This window comes from Rutidosis leptorrhynchoides, chromosome 7 (genome assembly GCF_046630445.1).
Source record: "Rutidosis leptorrhynchoides isolate AG116_Rl617_1_P2 chromosome 7, CSIRO_AGI_Rlap_v1, whole genome shotgun sequence".
Taxonomy (NCBI): domain Eukaryota; kingdom Viridiplantae; phylum Streptophyta; class Magnoliopsida; order Asterales; family Asteraceae; genus Rutidosis; species Rutidosis leptorrhynchoides.
Genome location: NC_092339.1, coordinates 57,431,063 through 57,443,811, shown reverse-complemented (window position 1 = coordinate 57,443,811; position 12,749 = coordinate 57,431,063).

Below are 12,749 nucleotides of genomic sequence, written 5' to 3'. Positions count from 1 at the left end.
ATATTAAATAAAAACATATATCATAGTGGTATTTAAGCATGCACAACAATTCACACGTGAAGGTATTAATTATCCTAAGATCTAAAAGTGCAAAATTCACTTTTAAAAATAGTAAAATGTCATTTTTGGAATCTAAACCGGTTCGAACGGGGGAAAGCCTCAATGAAGTCTTGCACGTACTGCCGTTTTCTAGTTATCTTGCGAAAATGGGCTTAAACTGGAATTAAATATTTTTCGGAAAATTCACCACAAAATTTTTCTCGATTTTGTGGGGAATGTAGTGACTTCAAATATGTGTTTTGCTGCCATTAATTATCATCAAAATGAAACTACACTCTCATATATTCGCATTCAATATGAAACTTAGGAAAAAACAAATAAGGTTATTAATCTAGAGAAATAAAAAAGCGACTAAAAATACTCAAACAATAAAACAAATACGTTATTAAAGCCTGAACGTTTTGTGGCTAGTGGTGAGATAGTAGCCCCAACATGATTCTCGATGTACCTAAATACAATACTACCTCCGTCCCAAATCTATTGTCCATTATTCCATTTTGGAATGTCCTAAATTAATTGTCCAAATTCTTTTTCATCCAATCAAAAGTGGTTAATCTGGAGAGAGAAGATATATTATTGGTCGAGAATGAAGTTAGTGTGGTTTTCTAAAAAACATGTTTTTTGTCTGGGAATAATAGATTTGGGATGGAGGGAGTATTAAATAAAAATAAGTATAATAATGGTATTTAAATAGGCACAACAATTTACATGGGAAGGTATTACTTATCCCAAGATCTAAAAGTGCAAAATTCACCTTTAAAAATAGTAAAATGTCATTTTCAGAATCTAAACCACCTTGAACTGGAGAAAGCCTCAAGGAACTCTTGCTCGTAGCGTCGTTTTCTAGTTATCTTGCAAAAATGAGCTTAAACTGCAATTGAATATTTTTCGAAAAATTCACCACAAAATTTTGCTCGATTTTGTGGGGAATGTAGTGACTTCAAATATGTGTTTTGCGGCCATTAATAATCATTAAAATGAAACTACAATCTCATATATTCGCATTCAATATGAAATTTAGAAACAAAAACAAAAATAAAGTTATTAATCTAGAGAAATAAAAAAGCGGTTAACAATAGTCGAACAATAAAATAAAGACATTATAAAAGCAGCAACGTTTTGTGGCTAGTGGTGAGATAGTAGCCCCAACGTGATTCTCGATGTAACTAAATACAATATTAAAAAATAACAAGTATCATGGTGGTAATTAAACAGGCATAACAATTCACATGTGAATGTATTACTTATCCTAAGATCTAAAAGTGCAAAATTCATCTTTAAAAATAGTAAAATGTCATTTTCAGAATCTAAACTGCTTCGAACGGGGGAAAGCCTCAATTAAGTCTTGCTCGTAGCGCCGTTTTGTAGTTATCTTGCAAAAATGGGCCTTAACTACAATTGAAAATGTTTCAAAAAATTCACCACAAAATTTTGCCCGATTTTGTGGGGAATGTAGTGACATCAAATATGTGTTTTGCGGCTATTAATTATCATTAAAACGAAACTACACTCTTATATTCGCATTCAATATGAAATTTATAAAAAAAAAAAAAATAAAGTTATGAATCTAGAGAAATAAAAAAGCGGCTAAAAATACTCGAACAATAAAAAAAGAACTTATAAAAGCAGCAACGTTATGTAGCTAGTGGTGAGATAGTAGCCCCAAAATGATTCTCGATGTACCTAAATACAATATTAAATAAAAACAAGTATCATAGTGGTATTTAAACATGCACACCAATTCACATGTGAAGGTATTACTTATTCTAAGATTAAAAGTGCAAAATTTACCTTTAAAAATAGTAAAATGTCATTTTCGGAATCTAAACTGCTTCGAATGGGGGAAAGCTTCGAGGAAGTCTTGCTCGTAGCGCCGTTTTCCAGTTATCTTGCGAAAATGGGCATAAACTGCATTTGAATATTTTTTGGAAAATTCACCACAAAATTTTGCCCGATTTTGTGGGAATGTAGTGACTTCAAATATATGTTTTGCGGCCCTTAATTATCATCAAAACGAAACTACACTCTCATATATTCGCATTCAATATGAAATTTTGAAACAAAAACAAAAATAAGGTTATTAATCTAGAGAAATAAAAAAGCGGCTAAAAATACTCGAACAATAAAACAAAGACGTTATAAAAGCAGCAATGTTTTGTGGCTAGTGGTGAGATAGTAGCCAAAACATGATTCTCGATGTACATAAATACAATATTAAATAAAAGCAAGTATCATAGTGGTATTTAAATAAGCACAACAATTTACATGTGAAGGTATTACTTATCCTAAGATCTAAAAGTGCAAAATTCACCTTTAAAAATAGTAAAATGTCATTTTCAGAATCTAAACCGCTTTGAACGGGGGAATGCCTCAAGGAAGACTTGTTCGTAGTGCTGTTTTCTATTTATCTTGCAAAAATGGGCCTAATATGTGATTGAAATTTTTTTTGGAAAATTCTCCACAAAATTTTGCCCGATTTTGTGGGGAATGTAGTGACTTCAAATATGTATTTTGCGGCCATTAATTATCATCAAAATGAAACTACACTCTCATATATTCGTATTCAATATGAAATTTAGAAACAAAAAAAATAAGGTTATTAATCTAGAAAAATAAAAAAACGACTAAAAATACCCGAACTATAAAACATAGACTGTGGTCTAGCGATTGGTGGCCTGCCTCCTTTATAGGAGATCAGGAGTTCGACCCCCGTTGGCTACATATTAAAAACACAATTTCATCCCTGCCTTGAAGTATCCACCCATGACGCCTTTCCCATATTGTTTGGGGGTAAAGGGAGGGGGGGTTTTACTTGGCCGTGCCCTTGGATCGGTTTCAGGGTTTCCTCCCTGGAAGCGATAGAGGCGGGGTTATTATCGCTGCATCGGCATAGTTGAAACGGGCGATGATCGTAACGGGTGGTTTAGTCCCCCTCGGGTGATCCCAATCGATGTTCAAAAAAATAAAACAAAACAAAGACGTTATAAATGCAGCAACATTTTGTGGCTAGTGGTGAGATAGTAGCCCCAACATGATTCTCGATGTACCTAAATACAATATTAAATAAAAACAAGTATCATAGTGGTATCTAAACAGACCCAACAATTCAAATGTGAAGGTATTACTTATCCTAAGATCTAAAAGTGCAAAATTTACCTTTAAAAATAGTAAAATATTATTTTCGGAATCTAAACTGTTTCGAACTGGGGAAAGCCTTAAGAAAGTCTTGCTCGTAGCGCTGTTTTCTAGTTATCTTGCGAAAATGGGCCTAATCTACAATAGAAATTTTTTGGAAAATTTGCCACAAAATTTTGCCTGAATTTGTAGGGAATGTAGTGACTTCAAATATGTGTTTTACGGTTATTAATTATCATCAAAACGAAATTACACTCTCATATATTCGCATTCAACATGAAATTTAAAAACAAAAACAAAAATAAGGTTATGAATCTAGAGAAATAAAAAAGCGGCTAAAAATACTCGAACAATAAAACAAAGACGTTATAAAAGCAGCAACGTTTTGTAGCTAGTGGTGAGTAAGTAGCCCCAACATGATTCTCGATGTACCTAAATACAATATTAAATAAAAACAACTATCATACTGGTATTGAAGCAAGCACAACAATTCACATGTGAAGGTATTACTTATCTTAAGATCTAAAAGTGCAAAATTCACTTTTAAAAATAGTAAAATGTCATAGTGACTTCAAATATGTGTTTTGCGGCCATTAATTATCATCAATACAAAACTACACTCTCATATATTCGCATTCAATATAGTATTTAGAAACGAAAACAAGAATAAGGATATTAGTCTAGAGAAATTAAAAAGCGGCAAATAATACTCGAATAATAAAACCAAGACATTATAAAAGCAACGACGTTTTGTAGCTAGTGGTGAGATAGTAGCCCCAATATGATTCTCGATGTACCTAAATACAATATTAAATAAAAACAAGTATCATAGTGGTATTAAACAGGCACAACAATTTACATCTGAAGGTATTACTTATTCTAAGATCTAAAAGTGCAAAATTCACCTTTAAAAAATAGCAAAATGTCATTATCGGAATCTAAATTGGTTTGAACGGGGAAATCCTTAAGGAAGTCTTGCTCGTAGCACCGTTTTCTTGTAATCTTGCAAAAATGGGCCTAATCTGCAATTGAAAATTTTTCGGAAAATTCTCCTCAAAATTTTGCTCGATTTTGTGGGAACTGTAGCGACTTCAAATATGTGTTTTGCAGTCATTAATTATCATTAAAACGAAACTACACTCTCATATATTCACATTCAATATAGAATTTAGAAATAAAAATAAAAATAAGGTTATGAATTTAGAGAAATAAAAATGCGGCTAAAAATATTCGAACAATAAAACAAAGACATTATAAAAGCAGCAAGGTTTTGTAGCTAGTGATGAGATAGTAGCCCCAACATGATTATTGATGTACCTAAATACAATATTAAATAATAACAAGTATCATATTGGTCTTTAAACAGGCACAACAATTCACATGTGAAGTTATTAGTTATCCTAAGATCTAAAAGTGCAAATTTCACATTTAAAAATAGTAAAATATCATTTTTGGAATCTAAACAGCTTCGGACAGGAGAAAGCCTTAAGGAAGTCTTGCTCATAGCACCGTTTTGTTGTAATCTTGCGAAAATGGGACTAATCTGCAATTAAAAAATTTTAAAAAAATTCTCTACAAAATTTTGCCCGATTTTATAGAAATTGTAAAGACTTCAAATATGTGTTTTGAGGCCATTAATTATCATCAAAATGAAACTAGACTCTCATATATTCGCATTCAATACGCAATTTACAGTCAAAAACAAAAATAAAGTTATGAATCTAGAAAAATTAAAAAGCGGCTAAATATACTCGAACAATAAAAAAAGAAATTATAAAAGCAGCAACGTTTTTTTCGCTAGTGGTGATATAGTAGCCCCAACATAATTCTCGATGTACCTAAATAAATTATTAAATAAAAGCATGTATTATAGTGGTGTTAAAACAGGCACAACAATTCACATGTTAAGGTATTACTTATCCTAAGATCTAAAAGTGCAAAATTCACCTTTAAAAATAGTAAAATGTTATTTTAGGAATCTAAACCTCTTCGAACAGAGGAAAGCCTCAAGGAAGTCTTGCTCGTAGCTTCGTTTTCTAGTTATCTTGCGAAAATTGGCCTATTCTGCAAGTGAATATGTTTCGAAAAAATTTTCACAAAATTTTGCCCTATTTTGTGGGGAATGTAGTGATTACAAATATGTGTTTTGTGGCCACTAATTATCATCAAAACGAAACTACACTATCATATATTCGCATTCAATATGAAATTCAGAAACTGATGTGTTGAAAGTGTGTGCGGTAGTGCTTAACTTATTCTTCAACTTTTAAATATATAAAACCCTTTATTAATACATTTTAACACCCTAACGAGCAACAAAACCGATCAAGTGTAGTAATTTAGGTTATAGTCCCAAGAGAGCGTAGATGCGGATAAGAGTTATCTTATTATTTAATTCTTATTAAAGAATTAAAGATATATTTTTATGTCTTTTTATGGGATAGATTCTTATCTCTTAGGAAAGAGATGCTTTAAAGATAAGCAAAACAGTAAAGTAAAGCAAGAAATTGAAGATTCAAAATAAATAAATACAAGTAAAAGCAAAAGCAGTTACATAAACAACCAACTCATACATGAATCATATTAGACAAGTTTGATAACTTATATTAACACAAAGAAAAATAACAATCATAGACCAATTATTATTTCTTAATAGGTTAAGCTAAATGTTGCATATCATTCAATAAGTAGGACTTAAAGCATATGCTAAATATGTGATGTGCATAACTAACATCTTAATTCTTCATATTTAATTCAATTACATGATACACATTAATTTTGTGATGAGGATCAATATGCAAATAGAATGACAAATCATATAAGCTATTAAACACCAAGTAGATCAACTCAAGTTACTAGCTGAAAGTCAATTACTACAAAGTTCTCATGCAATCCTTAATTAAACAAATCCAAACAAAGGTTCTTTGATTAAGCCTAACAATATCAAATTCTATTATATAAGCGTAATTCCTTTTAAACAAGTTTATCACTATTAAGCTTTTAAACTTAGTTGCATGCAATCCAATTTAACAAGATTGATGGACTAGATCTAAACAAATAGCATGGATAGAATAATAGATCATTGGATCAAGTACTAATCAATCCTAAAATCATGTTATTTAATCATTAAGCATGGCAGACATGTGTATTCAAGCAAAACAGATTTGAAATAATTCAAACATCATTATAGAAACTCGACTATACAGATCTGGAAAAGAACCAAGAACTATACAGATAAAGCACACGAAGCTGGCAGCTTCATCTGATTCTCAGATGAAGTTCAATTTTTGTCCACGTAACTACTATGAACGTTTAGTTCATAGCAGAAGACGAACAGAAACAACTACAGTAAATAAAATAAATAAAACAAGTAAAGTAAGGATAGAATCATACCTTAAAAAGGTAGATTTAAGAAACTTGAATTAAAAACTTGGATGAATCTTGATTACAATTAATAAATCTAACCTAAGGGTTTAGAGCAAACCCTAAAAAGAAAAACGACCTAACCAGAATTATTGAATTCTGAAAACTACATATGAAAACTGAGACCATAGGCCTTTATTTATAATGTTCAGGGACGGTGGCCAAGCCGGCGGCTTGCCTTAGGTCGGTGACTCCTTTTGCAAGTTTAACTTAATCTGCAAGCTCAAATCTTTAACCGTCATAATTAAGCCGGCAGCTTCAGGGAAGGCCGGCGGCTTCAAAGATTTGCCAAATCTTCTTGATTTTGTTTCCCTTTTTACTTGAACTTGGTCAACAAGTTAAGAAACCGTGTTCGTTAAGCCGGCGGCTACAGAATGAAGCCGGCGACTTCCTTTGCCTTTTGCTTGATCAACAAGTTCTTTCAACTTTATGGAGATTCTGGAACATTCTGATATATTTAACCTCAAGCTGGCAGCTTCCTTGTCCTTTCCGACGACTTCCTTAGCCTTTATGAAATTTTCTCTATTTTTGATCCTGTTTGATACATAACTTTGACAAAATCATTAGAAATACCTTTTTCTCCTTTTTACCCATTTTAGTGTGTTTTTGGTATTAAAATGACTCTAAAATACTAAGATAACTCCTCAAAATGTTATCAAAAAACTGTAGTATTTAGGAGTCATCGAATTCTCCACACTTAAACCTTTACTTGTCCTCAAGTAAACCTTATAAATTATATCATGGGGATTAAAGTAAAATTGTAAAGTAAAAAATATGCCTTAATAAGAAGTTAGTATTTATTATTCGTAAGAACTAGTCTGAACCAGATCAAGGATTACAAGTAGTCTTAATGTTTATTAAGTCAAATTTGTACAAGCTGGTCATCATTGGACTCTTTTGTTTTCTAACTAGAGTTTTAAAAAGTGCATGGTTCTCATTAGAACTCTTTTCTTTAGCTGGCCTTCATTGGGCTCTTTTTCCTTTTTCATTTCTTTTGCTTTCATGCTTAGCTTTTAGCTTCACATTTGGTAAATTTTCTAAATTGGCCCTTATTTGGACTCTTTTGCTGCCTCAGTGGTCCATGCTTACTATGCCATATGGTAGTGGCTATAATTTTGCACTCGTTTCACAATTTTCGGCTTTTAAATTATTATCTTAAACAAGTAATCCGATCTCGAAATTGAGAGTAGTTCTATTATTAACATTAATATTAAGTTAGTAAAAAGACATAAGTTTGACTAAGAATTTATACTTTTGAAAAATTTAAAATTATACCCATTTTCAACTTTTTCGGGAAAATTGATAGTATCTTTTTAATCTTTTAAGTGATTAATCACTTCCCTCCCCACACTTAGATTATGCAATGTCCTCATTGCATTTATAATAAAAGAATGTAAAAAAAATAAAGGACATGATTGAGAATAAGGGAAAGAGTGATGTTACTTGATTGTAGGATCATAGAATGATTTGTGGAGCACTTTTGCATACTTCTTTTGAATTGAATATAAATAACTTGACAGAATATTAAATAATGCAAAGTATAACACAAACATAATATTTTATTAATAACTTTCATCAATTAAACAATTTAACATTTAGGAGCTATATTGCTCTTACATTCATAATTAAATAAGTAAAACAATAAAACACTTAGAAATAACATAGTCCTAATAAACATATATAGGGATAGGTAGTTTTGATTATAGAGTCGGTTGCGCGACTCTTTTTTCTAACGAAAATACTCCTTAGGCTTATTTTCTCCACACTTATTCTTTTCATACTCATTTAACGCTTTAATTTGTTGTAAGAAATTTAATGTGGTGTCAAGACCCCTACGAAAAGAAATTTCAAATGAGACACTTAACTCATGGATATGTTTTCTTACTTCGGTGCTAAGCTTATATTGCTCTTTTATAAATTTAGTTACTATTCTATCCACGGTAAAGTCATCATCATCCTCTTTATCAACTTTAACCATTTTTACATTAGAACGGGGAACTTTAGATCTTGAGACTAAAGGAATGGATTCAAATATAATACCATAATGAATAGTTAACGAATTATTAGCATAGTTAATGGTGGCACGAGCAGTAGCTAGAAACGGAGATCCTAGGATTAAAGGAGTTATCAGATCTTCTTTCATGTCCATAACAACAAAATCAATTCTATAGAAAGCATAACCAACGATAACTTTAACTTGTTTAACAATCCCCAATGGTTCATGTAAACGTCTATCAGCAAAACACACATTTCCTTTGATTGGTTCCACATATGGCAATCCTAAACGATTGTAAACGAAGAATGGCATAACATTAATGCTAGAACCAGTATCAGCTAATTCCATAACAGGAATTGGACCACGAATTAAGCAAGGGATTTGGAATTCCCCTGGATCAGTGCGCATAACAACAGGAATTTCAGTTGATGCATATGGATATACCGGATTAATTGTGAATGAATAAAGAGGGCGGAAACCTTCTTTTCTTCTTTCTTCCAACTATTTCATAATATCAGCTAAACAATCATCTTTATTTTCACATTCCTATTTTTCAGAATTTTCACTACTAACTTCATTATTTTCATCAACCTTTTTATCAACTTCTTCTTCTTTCTCATCAAACAACTCGTGCATGAAAATTACCTCATCACGATCAAGACCTCGAACTTTAGCATCTTTTGATTTATCTTCTTCAGTGGCAGTCAACTTCTTTATTTCTTGATTATATTCTTCCTCTTCCATTTCAAACTCCCATAAGTACCTTAAACAAGGTTCATAAACATCAACCCTATTCACTTCTCTAATCACATTCACCTTTTTAAAACGAACTTCTTTAGAAACTTCAGATTTAGCAGGAACTTTACCCTTTCCTTGACAAGTTTGAATAACTTAGTAACATTGCGCTCTAAGTTTTGAATGGACGCTTGATGATTATTTTGCACTTGGGAAAGTTGAGCCTTTATGTTATCATTAGCTTCATTTTAATTTTTGATGAAAGTGAGGATGCTTTCTTTAAGATTCGACTTCTTATCTGTTTGAGCATTACAAGAATTTGGAATGAAGGGTGCTCTAACAGGAAAGAAACCAGGTGTGTTTTCATTATTAGCAGGATAAGGTGTATTATAATTATTTCGGTAGTTTGGGTTTCCTTGAAATTGATTCACACACGAAACATTCTCGACATCCTCCATAGTAAGACTAGCAACACAATCTTTAGTAGCATGATGACCTTGGCATTTTTCACAACCTACCTTAATCATATGCATTTCTTTAGTAAGCTTTTCAATTTGCCTTCCTAGATTACCCAATTGCACATTCATAGCCTTAACCATATCTTCAGAATCATAACTAATAGATTTTACTGAACGAGAAATATCTAAGTCTTGATGCTATTCATGGGAATGAGCAGCCAACTTATTAATCAATGTTTCAGCTTCCTCGGCAGTTTTACTCATAATGTTTCCTCCAGCAGATGTATCAATCTCTCTTCTTGTAGCAATATCACAACCCTTATAGAAAGTGGTTACCTTTTTAAACTTATCCAAACCATGTTGTGGACAACCTCTAAGCATTTGACCAAATCGAACCAAAGCAGAATAAAGAGACTCATTAGTTTTCTGATGAAAATTAGCAATTACAGTTTAAAGAGTGACAGTTTTGGATGCAGGAAAGAATTGAGTGAGAAATTTTTTAACCATCGTATCCCAACTAGTAATATCTCCTTCAGGTAATGAGTTTAACCATTCCCTAGCTTCATATTTTAGTGACCATGGGAAGAGAAGAAGATAGATGACATTACTTTCAACATTATTATTTTTAAACAAATTACAAATATCTTTAAAATTCCGAATGTGAGCATTAGCATCTTCCTTTTCCGTACCCCTAAATTGGTTATCCTTAAGCAAATGAAAAATAGGACCTTTAATATCAAAATTTTCTTTTATAACAGGCTACGTAATAGCATGACATAATCCTTCCCGACCCGCTTTCATTAATGCTTCCATTGAATCAGTCATTTTAATTTCTGAACCAAAAAGAGATCCCAAATTAGAATAAGGACTAGACGGTGGACTAGATAATGAATCATCATTAGAAGTAGTTTCTTCATTGAAATTTAATTTCTTAACAATATTCGAATCCTTAGAAGGTTTAAATAACATATCAGGATTTGGTAACATATCTTGTAAGACTGGTTTCTTGGATCGAGTATTCATGTGATCTAAAATCATAAAAAGAAATGTTTTAGGTGAAAATATTTTAGACCTTAAAGGATATATATATAATTAAGTTTGGAGTTTATTCTAATTCCTCTTGTAATATTTAAGAAGTATATTAGTATATTAGTAAACTTTAAATTAATAAATATAATAAATATTAATGACATAATTAATAACATAAATATTAAATAACAACTTTTATCGCATAACAACGAATAATCAAACATACACGGCCTATTACGGCCTATTGAATCTTTCAATACTTAAGTGACCCGTCAGCGTCTAGGTTTGAGCACGAGCCTTTAAATCGGAACTCCAGCAACCCTCCCCTAAAGGAAGACAGTCATCACCCATTTTCAAGAAATATCAATAACCAAAGTATATTCAATTCCAATATTTACCGCGCTCCCCGGTAGCGGCGCCAAAAAGTTGATGTGTTGAAAGTGTGCGCGGTATTGCTTAACTTATTCTTCAACTTTTAAATTTATAAAACCCTTTATTAATACACTTTAACAACCTAACGAGCAACAAAACCCGATCAAATGTAGTAATTTAGGTTATCGTCCCAAGAGAGCGTAGATGCGGAAAAGAGTTGTCTTATTATTTAATTCTTATTAAAGAATTAAAGATATATTTTTATGTCTTTTTATGGGATAGATTCTTATCTCTTAGGAAAGAGATGCTTTAAAGATAAAACAAAACAATAAAGTAAAGCAAGAAATTGATGATTCAAAATAAATAAATACAAGTAAAAGCAAAAGCAGTTACATGAACAACCAACTCATACAAGAATCATATTAGGCAAGTTTCATAACTTATATTAACATAAAGTAAAATAACAATTAGACCAATTATTATTCCTTAATAGGTTAAGCTAAATGTTGCATATCATTCAATAAGTAGGACTTAAAGCATATGCAAGATATGTGATGTGCATAACTAACATCTTAATTCATCATATTTAATTCAATTACATGATACACATTAATCTTGTGATGAGGATCAATATGCAAATAGACTGACAAATCATATAAGCTATTAAACACCAAGTAGATCAACTCAAGTTACTAGCTGAAAGTCAATTACTACTAAGTTCTCATGCAATCCTTAATTAAACAAATCCAAATAAAAGTTCTTTGATTAAGCCTAACAATATCAAATTCTATTATATAAGCGTAATTCCTTTTAAACAAGTTTATCACTATTAAGCTTTTTAACTTAGTTGCATGCAACTCAATTTAACAAGTTTGATGGACTAGATCTAAACAAGTAGCATGGATCAAATAATAGATCATTGGATCAAGTACTAATCAATCCTAAAATCATGTTATTTAATTATTAAGAATGGCAAACATGTGTATTCAAGCAAAAAAGATTCGAAATAATTCAAACATCAATACAGAAACTCGACCATACAGATCTTGAAAAGAACCAAGAATTGTACGGATAAAGCACACGAAGCCGGCAGGTGTAGTGACCCGAACTTTTCCATGTTTATGTATATATTAAATGAAATTGTTATTTACATGATTAAGTGTTTCCAACATGTTAAGCAATCAAACTTGTTAAGACTTGATTAATTGAAATAGGTTTCATATAGACAATTGACCACCCAAGTTGACCGGTGATTCATGAACGTTAAAACTTGTAAAAACTATACGATGACATATATATGGTTATATATATAGTTAACATGATTTTATTATAAGTATGTATCTCATTAGGTATTTTAACAATGAGTTATATACATAAAAATGAGACTATTAATTTAAGAAACTCGAAAACGATATATATAACGATTATCGTTATAACAACGTCTTACTAGGTACATATGAATCATATTAAGATATTGATACACTTGGTTAATTATGTTAAATGATAAGTAAATATATTATTAAGTGTATTAACAATGAAAT